The sequence below is a fragment of the Halichoerus grypus genome, chromosome 2, assembly GCF_964656455.1.
Source record: "Halichoerus grypus chromosome 2, mHalGry1.hap1.1, whole genome shotgun sequence".
Lineage (NCBI taxonomy): Eukaryota > Metazoa > Chordata > Mammalia > Carnivora > Phocidae > Halichoerus > Halichoerus grypus.
The window spans coordinates 43,852,397-43,872,752 of NC_135713.1; positions in this window are offsets into that span (position 1 = coordinate 43,852,397).

The following is a 20,356-nucleotide window of genomic DNA, read 5'->3' on the forward strand; positions in this document are numbered from 1 at the left end:
GAGGGCATGTACTGCATGGAGCACTGGGTGTTATACGAAAACAATGAATCGTGGGTCAATACATCAAAAACTAATGATGAACTAAAAAACTGTATGGTGACTAACATAACATAAACAAAATTAAATTAAATTAAAAAAATAAAGGTGAGGGGCGCCTGGGTGGCTCAGTTGGTTAAGCGACTGCCTTTGGCTCAGGTCATGATCCTGGAGTCTCGGGATCGAGTCCCGCATCGGACTCCCTGCTCAGCAGGGAGTCTGCTTCTCCCTCTGATCCTCCCCACTCTCATGTTCTCTCTCTCTGTCTCATTCTCTCTCTCAAATAAATAAATCTTTAAAAAATAAAAAATAAAAAATAAAGGTGAAATTATGACATTTCCAGAAAAGACAAAATCAGGGAGTTTATTGCTAGTAGACCTGCTCTACAACACATGCTAAAAATGTCCTCCAGGCTGAAATGTAAGGACCTTAGACAGTTACTTAAATCCTCATGAAATAACAGGCACTGGTAAAGATAAATGTAAATGTATAGGAAAATATAAAGGACAGTGGAAATGTATTTTTGTTACTTTTTTCTTTTCCTACCTAACTAAAAGACAATTGTATAAAACAGTGATTATAAAACTGTGTTGTTGGCCTTCTAATAAATAAAGATGTAATTTGTATGACAGTAATATAAAGGATGGAGGAGGAAATGGAGCAAAGTTTTTGTGTACAACTGAAATTAATTTAGTATTAACTCAAACTAGATTGGTTGGAGATTTTAATTGCTCCAAGGCAACCACTAATAACTTAAATATTTATGGAAAATGAAATAATAGGGACATTAAAATGATATACTAACAAAATATCTATTTAACACAGAAGGCAGTAATGGAGAAATAGAGGAGAAAAAGACATAAGACATAGAAAACAAGTATCAAAATGGCAAACATAATTACAATTACATTAAACTTCCATGGATTAAGCACTGAAATTAGAGATTGAAAAATGGATTTAAAAAAATTATCCAATGGATTTAAAAAAATTATCCAATACTCTATGTTGTCTTTAAAAGACACTTTAAATTCAAGACCCAAATAAATTGAAAGCTAAAAAGATCTTAAAATACACAAATTTCAAATTTATATAAATTAAGTAAATTTAAATATAAAATGATTGAAATTATACAATATGTTTTTTGACTGTAATGTACTGAAATTTCATATTGATAACAGAAGGAAATTTGATAAGTTCACAAGTCCATGAGAATTAAACAACAAACTTCTAATCAATGTATCAAAGAAGAAATCACAAAAGAAATTAAATAGTATTTTTAGATGAATGAAAAGATAGACATAACATGCAAGACTTAGGCAATGGAGCTAAAGTAGTGCTTAGAGGAGAATATATCTGTAAATGCCTTTAAAAAATAACTTGTTACTTTAAAAACACTTTAAGTAAAAAGAAAAGCAAAATAAACCCATAGCAAATGGAAGGAAATAATAAAAAAATAAATGAGGAGAAAACAAATGAAACAGAAAAACAATAGGTAAAATACTGAATCTATTTTTTTTTTCTTTGCACTTGTGATGAGCACTGGGTACTGTATATAAGTGTTGAATCTCTAAGTTGTACACCTGAAACTAATATTACACTGTATGTTAAATAACTGGAATTTAAATAAAAACTTAAAAAAATAAAAATTTCTTTAAAATGTTTTTTTTTTAAATCAACAAAACTGACCAAACTTTAGCTAGACTAATCAAGGAGGAGTGGGGAGAGAGAAGGAAAGGAGATGCAGTTTGCTAAAATAAGGAATTGAACAGAGGATATCACTACCAACTTTTCAGACATTAACTATATGTGTATATAATGGAATACTATAAATATTGCATGCCAGCAAATTAAACAACTTAAGTGAAAACAACAATTTTCTTGGAAGACATGAACTACTGAAACTGAATTAATAATTAGAAAATATAAAGATCAATAATAAGTAAAGACATTGAATTAGTAAATAAAAAACTGTCCACAAAGATGGCTTCATGGATGAATTCTACCAGATGTTGAAAGAAAAATTAATACAAATCTTACACAACCTCTTCCAAAAATAAGAGGACTGAACAGTCTCCACATCATTCCTTGAGACAGTATTACTCTGATACCAAAACCAGACAAAGATATGACAAAACAAAAAAGAAAGAAAGAAAGCTACAGACCAATATCCCTTATGAATACAGATGCACAAACAGAGGTTCAACATAATACTATCAAGCAGAATTCAGCCACATACAGAAGGATTATACAGTATAACTAATTGAGATTTATCTTAGGAGTGCAAAGTTTGCTTTAACATACCAAAGTTAACCAATGTAATACAAAACACTAATAGAATAGAGACAGTAAAGTCACAGGATTATCTCAATGTGGAAACAGTATTTGACAAAATCCAACTTTCTTTCATGATAAGAAATAAAACACAAACCTAACAACTGTGGAACAGAAACGTACTTTCTCAATCTAATAAACAGCATTATAATGGGTTGAATGATGGCACTTGAAATGGTATTTCCATATCCCAATGTCAGAACCTGAAAAATTTACCTTACATGGTCAAAGAGTGAATATTACCTTATATTGCAAAATATGTAATTAAGTTAAGGATCTTGAGAGGAGGAGTTTATCCTGGATTATCCAGGAGGCCCTACTGCAATCATGCAGATCCTTATAAAATACAGACCCACAACAAAGAGACAGAGGCAAAGATTAGAGCTATGTGGCCATAGCCCAGGAATGCCAGAGTAATCACCAGAAGCTGGAAAAGGCAAGGAATTGACTTTCCATTAGAGCCTCTGAATGACTGCAGCTTTACCATATTTTGAACTTTTAGCCTACAGATCAATGAGAGATTATACTTCCATTGTTTAAGCTACCACATTTGTGGTAATAGTAGCCTATAGAAACAAACACAGGAACCTGCAAATTCCCACAGCTAAAATCATATTTAATAGTGAACATTAAAAATTGTCCCCTAAGATCAGGAACAGGACAAGAATATCCATTCTTGCCATTTCTATTCAAATTGTAATGGAGGTTCTTAATAGAGAATTTAAGAAAAATAAATAATAGATTCTAGATTAGAAAAAAGGAAGTAAAACTATTTTTATTTGCAGACGGTATGATTTTGCATATAGAAAATTCTAAGGAATCAACAAAAAGTATTATTGCTAATATACATGTTTAGCAAGGTTTCACAATACAATTAGGTATCTATGACAATTGTATGTCTTTACAATAATGAATAATCTAAAAATGAAACTGAAAAAGAAATCAATTCCATTTACAATGGCATACAAAAAATACAGTATTCAGGAACAAATTTGACAGAAGAAGTATAAAATTTTTACACTCAAACTATATAACATGATTGAATAAAAAGTGTTAAAGACATAAACAAATGGAGAGACATCTCATGTTCATGGATCAGAAGACTCAATATGGTTAAGATGGCAATACTCCACAAATTGATCTACATTTCAATGTGATCTCAATGAAAATCTTACCTGCCTTTTTTCCCCCTAAAATTGACAAGATGACTATAAAACACATATGGATATGCAAAGGACCCTGAAAAGCCAATACAATCTGTTAGATTTTACTACAGAACAAGATAGCATAGTACTGGCATAAGAACTGACATATAGGTCAATGGAATAGAATTTAGAGTTCAGAAATGAAATCTCACATTATGGTCAACTGATTTTTGACAAAAATGCCAAGACAATTCAATGTTAAAAGAGTAGTTTTGAACCAATAATGTTGGCACAACTGGATAGCCATATAGAAAGAAATGAAGTTTCTCATCCCATCCACAAAAAAATAACTCAAAGTAAATCACAGACCTAAAACTATAAAACTGATAGAAGAAAATATAGGGGAAACCTTCATGGTGTTGGATTAGGCAATAGTTTCTGAAATATAAACAACACAAGCAACAAAAAGAAATATAAAATGGGCTTCACTAAAATTTTTAACAGGCTGAGCCACCCAGGCGCCCTTTTTTTTTTTTTTTTTTAAGATTTTATTTGAGAGAGAGAATGAGAGAACACGAGAGGGGAGAGGGTCAGAGGGAGAAGCAGACTCCCTGCTGAGCAGGGAGCCTGATGTGGGACTTGATCCCAGGACTCTGGGATCATGACCTGAGCAGAAGGCAGCTGCTTCAGTAAAATTTTTAAAAGCTTTTTTGCTTTAGTATATATCATCAATATTTGAATTTTCTTCGGGTAAATACTCAGTAGTGGAATTATTGGATCATATAGTATTTTAAATTTTTTGAAGAACCTTCATACTGTTTTCCACAGTGGCTGCACCAAATTTACACTCCCACCAAGAGTGCATGAGGCTTCTTTTTTCTCCACATCTTCTTCAATACTTATTTCTTACCTTTGATTCTAGCCATTCTGACAGGTGTTAGGTTTATTTCATTGTGATTTTGATTTGCATTTCCCTGATGACGAGTGATGGGGAGCATTTTTCATATGTCTGTTGGCTATTTGTTTATCTTCTTTGGAAAAGTGCCTATTCAGGTTCTCCACCCATTTTAAATTGAATTATTTGGGGTTCCTTTGGTGTTGAGTTGTATAAGTTCTTTAAGCATTTTGGAGATTAACTCCTTATAGGTTTACATCTCTATGTTTATTGTGCCATTATTTACGATAGCCAAGATATAGAAGCAACCCAAGTGTCCACTGATAGATGAATGGATAAAGATGTCTGTGTACACACACACACACACACACACAATTACTCAGCCATAAAAAAGAATATCTTGCCATCAGCAATACATAGATGGACCTAGAAGATATGTTAAGTCAAATCAGACAGAGAAAGACAAATACCATAGGATTTTACTTAGATATGCAATTAAAAAAAAACAAAACAAATGAAGAAACAACAACAAAAAGAAACAGATTCTCAAATACAGAGAACAAACTAGTGGTTAATAGAGGGAAGGTGAATGAGAGGGTGGGTTAAAAAGGTGAAGGAGATTAAGAAGTATAAACTTCCAGTTATAAAATAAGTAAGTCACAAGATGAAAAGTAACATAGGGTATATGGTCTAAAATATTGTACGGGCACCTTGATGGCTCAGTTGGTTAAGTGACTGTCTTCGGCTCAGGTCATGATTCTGGAGTCCCAGGATCGAGTCCAGCATCGGGCTCCCTGCTCAGTAATGAGTCTGCTTTCTCCCTCTGACCCTCCCCCCTCTCATGTGAGCGTGCTCTCTCTCACTCTCTCTCTCTCTCTCAAATAAATAAAATCTCTAAAAAAAAGTAATCTACCTTTAAAAAATAAAATAAAATGAAATATTGTAATAACACTGGATGGTGACAGATGGGGACTATATTTATTGTGGTGAGCACTAAATAATGTATAGAATTGCTGAGTCATTATGTTATAAATCTGAAATATAACACTGTATGTTGATTATACTTCAATAAAAAATAGATTAATAGTGTGTAAAAACAACACACAGAAAGGGAGAAAATGTATACAATTCATATTTGATGAGGGACTTTTATCTAGAATATATAAAGAACTCTTACCACTTAACAAAAAGACAACCTAATTTTAAAGTGGGCAAAGGATTTCAATAGACACTTCTCTAATAAAGTTATAAAATGTCCAGAAAGCACACAAAGGATACTCAATATCATTAGGGAAATGCAAATCAAAACCATAATGAAATACCATTCCACACCCACTAGGAAGGCTATAATAATACAATCAGACAACAAGGGCTTTGGGGGCTACGGAAAAATTGAAATCCTCATACATTGCTGGTAGGGATATAAAATAGTTCAGTCACTTTGTAAAACAATTTGGCATGCCTTAAAAAGCTAAACACGGTTGCCATATGACTCAGAAATTCCATTTCTAGGTATATGCCCAAGAGGATGGAAAACATTCATACAAAACATGTACATGTATACCAGCATTATACATAACAGCCAAAAAGTGAAAAATGTCCATCAACTGATGAATAAATAAAATGTAGTAACAAATATTATTCTGCTGTATGAAGGAATGGTACACTAATATCTGCTATGAAATAGACAAACCCCCAAAATATTATGCCGAGTGAAAGAATCCAGACACAAAAGTCCATATAGTCTATGATTACATTTGTATGACATGTCCAGAGTAGACAAAGTGATAGATTAGTAGTTACCGGAGGTGGAATGGAAGAAAAAGAATAACCACAAATGTGAAGGGGTTGTTCTTTTTTGTTTGTTTTGTTTTGTTTTGGGGGTTTTTTGAGGTGATGAAACAGTCTGGAAATAGATGGTGATGATGGATACACAACACTGGGTATTTGTTTTTATTGAGATAGAATTGACATACTATTTTATTAGCTTCAGGTGTAGAAAATACTGACCTGACATTTGTATACATTGCCAAATGATCACCACAATAAGTCTAGTTACCAACTGTCACCATACAAAGGTAATACAATATTATTGACTATATCCCCCTTGCTGTACATTACATTCCCATGGCCTATTTATTTTTACACCTAGAAGTTTGTATTTCTTGATCCCCTTTACTCATTTCACACCCTCTCCCTTCTAGCAACCACCAATTTGTTCTAAGACTAGGTTTTGTTTTGTTTTTAAGATTCTACATATAAGTGAAATCACACAGTATTTGTCTTTCTCTGACTTATTTTACTTAACATAATTTCCTCAAGGTCCATCTGTGTTACTGCAAATGGCAAGATTTTGTCCTTTTTTATGGCTGAGTAGTATTTATTTCTGTGTGTGTGTGTGTGTGTGTGTGTGTGTCTGAGAGAGAGAGAGAGAGAGAGAGAGATTACATATTCTTTTTATCATTCACCCATAGATAAACACTTAAGTTGTTCCCATATTTTCATATCTTGGCTAATATAGATAACATAGGATAGGGGTGCATATATCTTTTGAATTAGTGTTTTCATTTTCTTTGCATTGATACCTACTAGTGGAATTGCTGGATCATATGGTAGTTTTTTAAATTTTTTTGAGAATCCTCTGTACTATTGCCCATGTGACTGCACCAATTTACATTCCCACCAACAGTGTTCCCTTTTCTTCACATCCTCACCAAAATGTGTTATTTCTTGTCTTTTTGATAATAGCCATTCTGGTAGGTGAAAGGTAAAAATCTCAATGTGGTTTTGACTTGCATTTCCCTGATCATTACCAATGTTGAACATTTCTTCATGCACCTATGGGCTATTTGTCTTAGGAAAAATTTCTATTCAGATTACCCATTTTTTAATTTGATTGTTTTTAAATTGGTATTGAGTTGTTCGCATTCTTTATGTATCTTGGATATTAGCCCCTTATCAGATATAGGACTTGAAAATATCTTCTCCCATTCAGTAGGTCACCTTTTTGTTTTGTTGATGATTTCTTTTGCTGTGCAGAAGCTTTTTAGTTTGGTGTAGTCCCATTTGTTTATTTTTGCTTTTGATTCCCCTTGCCTGTGCAGTCAGATCCAAGAAAACATTGCTAAGACCAATGTCAAGGAACTTACTGCATATGTTTGCTTCTAGGAATTTTATGGTTTCAGGTCTTACATTCAAGTCTTTGATTCATTTTGAGTTAGTATTTGTATATGGTGTAAGATAGTGTCCCAGTTTTTCCAAACACCATTTGTTGACAAGACTGTCCTTTTCTCATTGTATATTCTTGCTTCCTTTGTCAAAAAATAATTGACCATATATACATGGGTTTATTTCTGGGCTATCTATTCTGTTCCATTAATCTCTATATCTTTTTGTGTGTGTGTGTGCCAGTACCGTATATTTTGATTACTATAGCTATAGCATAGTTTGAAATCTGGGAGCATAATACCTCCAGCTTTGTTCTTTTTCAAGATTGTTTTGGATTTTTGAAGTCTTTTGTGGTTCCACATAAATTTTAGAATTCTTTCAATTCTGTGAAATTCTGATAGAAATTGCATTGAATCTATAGGTTGCTTTGGATAGTATGGACTTTTTAATGATATTAATTATCTCAGTTCATGAGCAATCCAATTAAAAAATTCAAAAACACATTAAAGTCCCCTAATATTATTATATTGCTATCAATTTCTCCCTTTATGTCTGTTAACATTTGCTTTACGTATTTTGGTGCTCCTATGTTGAGTGCATATATATTTATACATGTTTTATCTTCTTGCTAGAGTGACGTCTTTATCATTAGGCAGCACCCTCTTCATCTATTACTACAGTATTTGTGTTAAAGTCTATTTTGTCTGATGTGAACATAGGCACACCAGCTTTCTTTTCATTCCCTTTTGCATGGAAAATCTCTTTTTATTCCTTCACTTTCAGTCTGTGTCCTTACTTCTTTTTTTTTATTATATTAGTCAGCATACAGTTCATCATTAGTTTTTGATGTAGTGTTCAATGATTCATTATTTGCATATAACACCCAGTGCTCATTACAACACATGCCCTCCTTAACACCCATCACTAGGCTATCCTTTTCCCTGACTCCTCTCCCCCCTGACACCCTCAGATTGTTTCCTAGAATCCATGTCCTTACTTCTGAAGTGAGTCTCCTATAAGCAATGTATAGGTGTCTTATTTTAAAATCCATTTAGCCAGTCTACATCTTTTGATTGGAGAATTTAGTCCATATACATTTAAATTAGTTATTGATAGGTTTATAACTTATCATCAATCCATTAATTGTTTTCTGGCTATTTTTGTAGTTCCTCTCTGTTCCTTTTTCTTTTCTTTTTGCTTTGTGATTACTATGATATATTATCATGTATATGTCTTTTTTATCTCATGTATTTAAGTATTTTAGTCTATCTATTAATAACTTAAATTTGATGGGGCACCTGGGTGGCTCAGTCGTTAAGCGTCTGCCTTCAGCTCAGGTCGTGATCCCAGGGTCCTGGGATCGAGTCCCGCATCGGGCTCCCTGCTCGGCGGGAAGCCTGCTTCTCCCTCTCCCACTCCCCCTCGCTGTCTCTCTCTCTGTCAAGTAAATAAATAAAATCTTTAAAAAAAAAAAAACAAAACTTAAATTTGAGTATATTTCAGAACTCTACATTTTTCCTCCCCATTTTAGGTTTTTGATGTCACATTTTACATCTCTTTATGTATCCCTTAACTAATTATTGTGGTTTTAGTTAATTTCACTACTTTGTCTTTAACCTACATAGTTTAGTAAGTCATTAATCCATTACCTTTACTATACATCTTTTCCCATGAAATTTTTACTTTCAAATGTTTTCTTAAACAAGTTTCTTGAACAACTTAAAGAAGTCTCTTTAACATTTCTTGTAAGGCCAGTTTAGTAGTGATGAATTCTAGCTTTTGCTTGTATGGAAAACTCTATCTCACCTTCAATTTTGAATGCTTACCTTTCTGGGCATTCTTGGTTTTAAGTTTTCTTTTTTCCTATAAGTGCTTGAATATATCATGCCACTCTCTTCTAGCCTGCAAAATTTCTGAGAAATATGCTAATTGCTTATGGGGCTTCTCTTGCACATAACAATTTGTTTTTGTCGTTGCTGCTTTTAAGATTCTCTAATTTTTGACAATTTAATTATTATGTGTCTTGGTGTGACTCTCTTAGGGTTCATCTTACTTGAAACTCCCTGGGGTTTCTGGGCCTGGATGCCTGCCTCTTTCCCTAGTTTAGGGAAATTTTCAGCCATTAGTTCTTCAAACATATTTTCTGTCCCTCTCTTCTCCATCTGGTATCTCTATAATGCAAAAGTTATTCTGCTTGAAGCTTTAACATAGATCCCATAAGTTACCTTGTTTTTTTTTTTTTTTTTTTCTTTTTGCTGCTCTGTCTGGGTGAGTTCAATTGCTTTGTTTTCCAGGTTGCTGATCCATTTTTCTGTTACATTCCATCTGCTATTGAACCCTTCTAGTGTATTTTTCAGTTTAGTTATTGTATTCTTCAGCTCTGTAACTTCTATTTGGTACTTTCTTATATTTTCTATCTCTTGAATTTCTCACTGTGTCCACCCATTCTTTTCCTGAGTACAGTGAGCATCTTTATGACCACTACTTAGAATTATTTATCAGATAGACTATTTATCTTTGTACTATTAATGTCTTTTTATTTGGAGTTTATTTCTCAGTTTCCTCATTTTTTTGACTCTTTGTTGGTTTCTATGTATTAGGTAAAGCAGCCACCTCTCTCAGTCTTGAAGAAATGGTCTTATGTAGGTAATTCACCTTCCCATTTAACCTTGCCTTAGCTCTTGGCTGTCTCTCAAATCTTTGTCTCTAAGTCACCTGGTTTATTCTTGATGTACCCCTCTCGTTGAGGATGTTCCAAGACCTGTCAGTGTTCCAAGGGGAAGAATCTCATTTAGCACCTAGTCTCAGGCTGATTGGAAGCCAGATCCTCAGGTGGCAGCTTTTAAAGTATGCAAATATATAGTCTGTGGAACTATGAAACACAGTCCTATGGAACACAATTATAAACCCTGCTGGCCTTCAAACCAGGGGTTCTGGAGGCATCCCCCCGGATGACAGTTGTAAATATTGGTACTCTAGACAAGTGTATAAATTCCTTTCTGGGAGGTCTCATCAAGCTGTAGTGAAGCCAAGGGAGCATGCAAGGATTTTGTCTCCCTGCTTACATTCCCCGGGAATGCCTTCTTAGCCTCCAGATGTGTGGGAATGTGAAGCCTGTCCTTTAGGCTGAAGCTTCAGGCTTAGTAAATTGGCCATTTTCACAGGATGACTGGGGTTGTGTTTCAGAATGCTATCTGTGCAGTGCCTTGGCCTGCCAACAACTGTCCTTCCATTTGTTACTTTCTCATGGAGCTCAAGAACACCAGTTTCCTTGGCCACCAGGGCCAGATGATCAAAGTATATCCCCCATGTTGATTGTGCATGCCTGCTGGCTTTAGCTAGGCAGCTGCAGAGTGTAGGGGGTAGGGTACACTCACAGACTTCAGAAAGGCAGCAGGAAAATGTCCTGATTACATTCGATTGTGGACTTCAGAAATGAAATGGGAGAGTGATTTGTCTGTGCATGCATGTCAGCTTTAGGCTGGGAACAGGAGAATGGCACAACTGCTCAGGCTTACCAGCCCCAGGCAAGGAGTGGAGGAATGCTGTAACTGCCTCATCCTTGACTTCAGCTAGGGATTGGGGAGTGCTGCATCCTGCCACTCTCTCCAGCTTCACCAAGGCAGCTGGGAGCGCTGCAACTACTTGTCTCCATTTGTCTTAGGATGGTGACAAGAGGTTGTTCTATCCAAGCTTGCCCACCTGTGCTAGCTGAGTAGGTGGAGAGTATAAAATTGGCTTCCATCAGTACCTCCATCTCCATGGAGAGTTTCAGCTCTCTCCAGCCCCTCCCACAGACGCTTTTAGATTACCAAATGAATCTCCTTCAAGTATTGTATAGGTGCTTATCAAACTGCTGGTTTTTCACTGGGCCTAGGGTGAGTGAGGCCACATGGAAGCCCTTTCAAAGGAGAATTTCAGTTTCTTACAGCACTTAGGGTCCCATTGATATCAGCTCCATTTGTTTTCTAAGGCAGATGTTTGGGGGGCTAGTCTGTCTGTGCAGATCCCAGGGGTTATGATGCCCAACGTGGGACACCAACTTCTCATTCCTCTGAGAGAAGCACTGGACTGATGAGTTCCTCCCTATTATGCATGGATGTACTGGAAGTGGGGTTTTGGATGAGACCATGTCTCTGCCTGTCTTACCCATCTTGATATGATCTTTTTATCCTTCATATTGGATAAGTAGCTCATCTAGTTTTCAGATCTTTTTCAGAAAGAAACGATCCAAATGTAGCTGTGTGTCTGTGGGGAGGAGGTTAGTTCAGGATCTCCCTACACTGCCATCTTGCAGAAGTGCTTTTAAGTATCTTAAAGACCACTAAATAGTACACTTTAAAAATGAACTTACGGGGGCGCCTGGGTGGCTCAGTCGTTAAGCGTCTGCCTTCAGCTCAGGTCATGATCTCAGGGTCCTGGGATCGAGCCTCACATCGGGCTCCCTGCTCGGCGGGAAGCCTGCTTCTCCCTCTCCCACTCCCCCTGCTTGTGTTCCCTCTCTCGCTGTGTCTCTCTCTGTCAAGGAAATAAATAAAATCTTAAAAAAAAAAAAAAATGAACTTACGGTATATGAATTATATTTCAATTAAGCTGTTATTTAATAAGAAGAAGACTTTCTCAAGAACATACAGCTAGTAGTGAAGATTAATTTTGGATTTCAAATAAGCTAATATGACTCTAAATTCTGTGATTATTATACCATAGTACTTCCTAGGTTTTTAAACTCTGCCTAGGGGACTTGAGTAGGATAAAGTATTTAGTATGGTCATACTATATTTCCAGCCTCCATGAACTTTTAAAGAAAATGGTACTTTATGGAGGACAGGAAACTCAGAGAACTGTAAAAGACGCTCAGAAATTCCAGGTCATGACTCCCTGAAACAAAGCCAGAATGGAGAGGATATGGCTCACCCAAGGGTATAGTTTCCCTCTGAGTAGTCAAGAAACCTTGGAAGGGAGACCATAATCAGGCTTGGTTGTGGAAATTAGAGTTCAGAAAAAATCAAGAAAGAGCAGTAAGATACTCTATTAAAGCACTGAAGGTCAAGTCATGTCTTTCCACTATCTGATGACAAGGAGGAAAAAAAATGTAGCTTTAGGCTGAAAGCCAGGAGACTAGGGACAAAGTATCTGGGCGTTTCTTGGTTGCTCTCTTAAATTGGAGCTTTTTCATTGAAAAGGCAAGAACATTAGTCACTGTTGACTTTTTTTAAAGATAGGTGAGAAGTTTGACAGCTCAGAGTAGAAAGAATAAGAGGTGCAGGGAACTAGTAATTACACCTATTCAGAGAAAAAGGCGTGTGTGTGTGTGTGTGTGTGTGTGTGTGTGTGTGTGTGTGTGCGCATGCGCGCGCACTAGTGTGTTTGCCATTCTCTGGCTTCAGTTCATTAGTTAAATTTTTCCTTCCTACCAACAAAGGCAACTGTCTCCTGAGACACTGGCAAAGCCAAGTTACAAAACAGAAAAGACATCAAAGTTCACTGTGGGGTGGAAATTTACCAACTACATAAAGATCTAGTTTCCAAAGTAAAAAAAATGACTTCTATTTCCCAAAAGTAGTATTTATATTATTTTAAGTACATAATTTGGGATTTTTCCTCCTTCAAACTTGTGTTCTTCCTCTGTCTGTCCATATTCTCCCATATAGTCAATTGATGTATCTATCAGTGTTTTAAACTGTAAATGTAATGCAGTATTAGACGTTCTATGGCTGGAGCTACATTCAGAACATGGTCATGAACCAGGAAAAAGACATGAAAATGTCAAAGAGAAGCATGGACAAAAGCGATTAAAGTTAACATAATTTTCTCATAGGAGACCAATTCACTCTGAGGTTTTTCTTATGCTTAATACAGATACAATTATACCATATCTGGTCATAGTAGTCATGTGGAAGTGAAACAGGTCATACTTGGAGACAATGTGAAATTTCCCCCAGCTCTTGAGTCTGTAGCATGGAGCTAGAATTTTATTTCTTTCATTTATTGGCTATATGATCTTAGGAAAGTTTTTTTTTTAAATGCTGAGGCTCAGTTTTCTCAAATAAAAATATCAGTATTTTACCACCTTTCAAGAGTTTATGAAAATTAGGGATAATATATATAAAAGCCTATGATAAATTGGAGAATACGGAGATTTTCAGTATATGAATAAATCATAGCCATTACCTTTCTAACTCAGTGGCAGTCACACTTTTTAAAAAGTTATGGAATCCTTTCTATAAAAATACCCAAGATACAAAAAATAAGCTAGAATAGATTGGTTAAAATATGGTGGGAGAGAATAAATTAAGAGCCCTTTCACTGAGCCCATGGGTCCTATTTAATGTGATCCCTGAAGAATTTGAAAACCATGCATAATCACATCCAGGGTCTTTTTTTCAGCTGAGAAACCCAGGCATGAGAAAAAGAAAGTAACTTCCCCAAGGTTATACATCCCCAGTTCATTTGTTGGCAAAGCCTTAAATAAAACCCAGTTCTCTTTGGAAAAATGTCTGTTCATGTCTTCTGCCCATTTCTTGATTGGATTCTTTGTTCTTTTGGTGTTGAGTTTGATGAGTTCTTTATAGATTTTGGATACTAGCCCTTTATCTGATATGTCATTTGCAAATATCTTCTCCCATTCTGTCAGTTGTCTTTTGGTTTTGTTGACTGTTTCCTTTGCTTTGCAAAAGCTTTTTATCTTGATGAAGTCCCAATAGTTCATTTTTGCCCTTGCTTCCCTTGCCTTTGGCGATGTTTCTAGGAAGAAGTTGCTGCGGCTGAGGTCGAAGAGGTTGCTGCCTGTGTTCTCCTTTAGGATTTTGATGGACTCCTGTCTCACATTGAGGTCTTTCAACCATTTGGAGTCGATTTTTGTGTGTGGTGTAAGGAAATGGTCCAGTTTCATTCTTCTGCATAGCCAAACTGTGGAAAGAGCCAAGATGTCCATCAACAGATGAATGGATAAAGAAGATGTGGTATATATATACAATGGAATATTATGCAGCCATCAAAAGGAATAAGATCTTGCCATTTGCAACGACGTGGATGGAACTGGAGGGTATTATGCTGAGCGAAATAAGTGAAACAGAGAAAGACATGTATCATATGACCTCACTGATATGAGGAATTCTTAATCTCAGGAAACAAACTGAGGGTTGCTGGATTGGGGTGTGGGGTGGGAGGGATGGGGTGACTGGGTGACGGACACTGGGGAGGGTATGCGTTCTGGTAAGCGCTGTGAATTGTGCAAGACTGTTGAATCTCAGATCTGTACCTCTGAAACAAATAATGCAATATATGTTAAGAAAGAAAAAAAGAAGAAGAAGAATGTAGCAGGAGGGGAAGAATGAAGGGGGGGAAATCGGAGGGGGAGAAGAACCATGAGAGACGATGGACTCTGAAAAACAAACTGAGGGTTCTAGAGGGGAGGGGGGTGGGAGGATGGGTTAGCCTGGTGATGGGTATTGAGGAGGGCACGTTCTGCATGGAGCACTGGGTGTTATGCACAAACAATGAATCATGGAACACTATATCTAAAACTAATGATGTAATGTATGGGGATTAGCATAACAATAAAAAAATTAAAAAAAAAAAAACCCAGTTCTCTAAACCCCCTGTCCAGACCCTTTCCCTTACATGGCAAATATTTCCTGATCTATTTCCCATTTATTTTTATAGCTAACAGGGGAACAAAAGTAACAGTTTAGAGGAGAAACAAGACTGTTAGAAATAGATACCCAAATTATAGAAATATCTAAGGGGACACAGTGAAGGAGGGGACAGAGAAACTTAAAAGATAAATTTATTTGTATGGCCACTGATGGAAATTAAGGACAAACAGGGCTATTAGATTGAGCAGAATACAGAAGACCTATTTCTTATAATTCTCATCTCCAGGAGGAGTTCAAAAGTTGTGTGATAAAACCTGTATAAAAAGTTAGGGAAGTCTAAATTTTATTATACAAGAATTTATATCCAAAATGGATAAAATTTTTTAAAGAACGGTTTTGACATTTAGAAGGAAAGTTTCAATAATCTGGAAAGTTTACTTTTTATCAAACACTACATGTCTCAATGATGTTAGTTCTTTAGGGAGGTTTTCCTAGTTGTGTAGTGTATTGATAAATCACATAATTTTCAACTGTTTGGGAAGACAAAAGATGTTGCAAAGCAAATGTACTAGTTACAAAAGAAAAGCTCTGTTAAAGGAGAGATGTGGAGAGAAAAGGCTTTCATTGCTTCTCATAATTGCTAGGTTTATATGTATAATATCTCCTGGTATCAATGCCCTTCACTATCCCTCCATATCTAGCCAAACAAAATAATCACCTCCTACACAGCACATTCTCTATTTCCAACCTACACTGACTCTCTTTATTTTACTCATGTAGCACCTAAATGCTTTGTAACATTCCTTGAATTATTTGCCTTGTACTCTATCCAAAGTCTAATAGCTCATGTGCATGTATCTTACATATACAGTCAAATCAAAATCATTTGAATACAGATTCAATGTTTGATATTTCATTACATCAACCAGAACACATAATACTCAGAAAATGTGTTGAATCAATAAACGAATAAATGCATGAATAAATAGATAATGAATAAATTTAGGAGTAGTGTTCAAAATATTGAATGAAAGCAATTCTAGCCTAATGAGTGATTTAAAATGTTTACATATGAATTAAATTAACTTCACACCTTTCAATCATGAGATACTGGCTTGTTCAATAAGGTCTCTGCATGGTGTAATGGAGGGAAAAAATGGAACTGAAGATAAATGTTGGGTCTCTGACCAAATAAAACACTGACTCAATTTTAAGTAGATCACATCACATCTGGGCTTAAATTTCTCCATAAGTAAGCAGACTAGGTTGGGATCTGTGAGGCCCCTTCCAATGTTGACCATATTGATTTATGACATCATGGAAACTGAGGGGAAATGACCAGACATTTTCTGGCCAGGTAGAAGGAGGACACAGTTTGTTGGTTTTCCTCAGAGGCCACTGGTTTTCAAACATAATGTCTCTTCACAATCACCCTTGGAATTTCCAAAACTATAGATGTACATGGTAGAGGTCACAATATTTGTATTCCATCATATTCCACATTCTTTAAAACTACCAGGGATCTATCAGTGAATATAGGATTCTCATCCTCTTTTGTTCTTGTACTTAACACAAAGGCCAGCCTAGAAAGGTCTGCAATAAATTTCTCTGTAATCATGTAATATGTGGATGGACACAGTACCTGCCAATAAAATATAGTGGATGAAAAAAATATAGTAGATGGAAGTATGGAATTTGGTGGCAGAAAAACTTGATCTAACAAGGGAAAATTGCCAGGAAAATACTGAAAAATAAGGTGGAATAGTCTTATAAAATGTTAAAACCCACCATAAAGACTCAATAATTAAAATTATATTGTCATGCAAAGAGAAATACCCATGAAAAGAACATAAAATCCAGAATTACCCCTTAAACATATGAAAGTTTACTATATGCTGGAGATATTTCTAATGAGTGGGCTCAACACGTACTCTTTTTTTTTTTTCAAGATTTTATTTATTTATTTGACAGAGAGAGAGAGACAGGAAGAGCAGGAACACAAGCAGGGGGAGTGGGAGAAGGAGAAGCAGGCTTCCTGCCAAGCAGTGAGCCCGACACGGGACTCAATCCCAGGACTCTTTTATTTTTTTAAAGATTTTATTTATTTATTTGAGAGAGAGAGAGAGAGACAGAGCACAAGCCAGGTGGAAGTGTAGAGGGGAATTGGGAGAGGGAGATGCAGACTCCCTGCTGAGGAGCAGGGAGCCCAATATGAGGCTCAATCCCAGGACCCCTGAGATCATGACCTGAGCCCAAGGCAAACACTTAACTGACTGAGCCACCCAGGTACTCTTAGCTTTCTACTGACATTTACTGCTTTTGTAAAAACAAAAAACAAAACAAAACCAAAAAAACATTTTTTAAAGACCCAAATTTAAGATTCAGCTCTACCAACAATGGGGTGAACCTGAAAATACTTTATTTTTTTAATTCTCATTTTTCTCAGCTGAAAGCAATACTCATGAATCTAACTACATATTACTCTTGTGAAGTTTATTTGATAAAATATATTTAAAGGATAAAGAAGATGTGGTCCATATATACAGTGGAATATTACTCAGCCATCAGAAAGGATAAATACCCAACTTTTACATCAACATGGATGGGACTGGAGGAGATTATGCTAAGTGAAATCAGTCAAGCAGAGAAAGTCAATTATCATATGGTTTCACTTATCTGTGGAACATAAGGAATAGCATGGAGGACATTAGGAGAAGGAAGGGAAAAAAGAAGTGGGGGGAATCGGAAGGGGAGATGAACCATGAGAGACTATGGACCTGAGAAACAAACTGAGGGTTTTAGAGGGGAGGGTTGTGGGGGAATGGGTTACCCTGGTGATGGGTATTAAGGAGGGCACGTATTGCATGGAGCACTGGGTGTTATACTCAAACAAAGAATCATGGAACACTCACTACATCAAAAACTAATGATGTACTGTATGGTGACTAACATAACATAATAAAATAAAATTAAATTAAAAAAATAATAAACCTCTTAGCAAAGTGCCTGCCATTGGTGCTAAATACTAGTAATCATCATCCTCATTCACATCATCATTTTCATTGTCCTGTTACCTTTGTTACTCAGCAAATGAGTGAATCAATCAATAAACAAGATCCACATAATCACAAGAGGAATTGGCCCAGCCTTCAGTTCTCCCCTGCAGGGTATCCCTGCTCAGTCCTGGGAATAGCTGCTGAGGATGTTCAGGCTGGGCTGGCTATGGTAGGATGACAAGGGACAGTGAAGGAAGACAGGCTGCTGAACAGTGAGAGCATAGTCACTTCCATAATCCCCTGCCTTTGCTCCTCTGGCCACAGCAAGACAGCCCACATCAGGGAGGCAAAGTTGTTAAGAAAACTGTGGAAACGAAAATCAAATATTTGTCAAAAGCAGAGGTTTAAAAGGTGTCCTACATGACAAAGAGTGACATGAGCAAATGGAAATGTAGCCATTGCTTATTAAAGTAATCTTATAAACTGTCTTGTTTCCTCGCAAAATGATTCAGATGAATAAATGGGAATGTGCTTAGTTTCTTGGATACACTGAAATAATAATCCATCTGCCCTGAGTTTCAATGAGAGACTAATGAGAGTGAGAGAGTAAGAAGGCATATATTTTAATGGCAGGTAGTAGAAGAGATCCCTTTTACAAATCTAATCTCAAGAGACCATTCCCCCTCATTTATGACATATACTAGGATATCTATTATTGGTAATAAAATTAATAGTTGTGTTTGTAGTTGTGGCAGCCTCATCATTCATGGCAGAAGTAGTTGTAATGACATAAACATGTAGAATAAATTTGAATACCTTCTCCATCTTCTAGTACCCTGGTTCCTCAAGCAACTTCACACTTGCTATTCTTCATACCTCACAGGGAAGAAAACTCACTGACCACACCATTGCCCAAACTCATACAACTGGCCCATAATATGCTGGGCTTAGAACTCAGGTTGGCTGACTCCCAGCTTCCCCACACTTCCCTCTTATATAACAGGGTTTTTAGATCAATGCTCCTCTGCAAACTTTCTCCAAACATCCACCTATTTGCCTGTACTTCAGTAATAATATGGAAACTTAAAGTATACATGAAACAACTTAGAAACATCTGTCTCCTGAACTTCAGCTTCATATGCAACTTCCCAATGGCTATATTCACTTGGATGTTCTAAATGCATATCAAAATCAGTTTGTCCTAAAATCTTACCATCTCCTTCCCCCTAAAGCTGCTTCTCTGCCACTGTTTCCTACATTAATCAACCACCTCATCATTTGATTCTTCCTGTTACTCAGATCTAGTAAGCTTGGGAATCTTCCACACTTCCTCTCCAGGCCTTAAACTACTCCTGCAGTATCTAGTCCATCGGTCAGCCCCATCACAATGGCTTCCTGTTCAAGTTTTTTCTTCTCATCCTCATGGCCGCTTATCTCAGGCCACCTTTCTCTCACCCCTCCAGCCCTCAGCATTGAACCCCTCAAGTCTTTTTTCCACTGCTCTTCAGCAATTCTCTGCTCTGTGTGTCAGTTTTGAACCATCAGAAGCACTGACACAGATGATTATTTCCTCCCTCTTGAAACCTTTTCTTTCTTCTCTTGGCTTTTAGGTCACCAGTCTTCATTTCCCTCCTACATTGCTGAGCAGACGGTCTCCGTTTTCCTTTTGGTGGTCCTTTTGCTTCTCCTAGATGTCTATTGATAGTCATTCCCTGGGGGAGATCTCTTTCAGTCATATTAAATATTTAAATATTAAGTATATTTACATGCTGATAACACCCACATTTATATCTCCAGCCTGGACCCATCACCTGAACTCCATAATCATATATTTATATGCTCTTATATCATCTTTCTTAGATGTTTAATAAGCATCTTAAATTTAACATGTTCAAAGTCAAACTCCTGATTTCTCCTTCCTGACACAATTGCTCTTTTCACAGTCAATGGAAAATGGAGCCATCTAGTTGTTCTGACTCTCCTCTATCCAGACTGTCATTTTTAACTATTCCCCATACAGGTTACGCATACTTGTGCCTTAAAGCCTGTGCACTTGCTCTTCCTTCTACCTGGATCAATGTTCCCCTAGACCTCACATCACTCTCTTACTTTCCTTAGTTCTCTGCTCAAACCTTCTCTTATGGACAAAGCTTTTTCTGACCATCTTATAGAAAATTACAATACTCA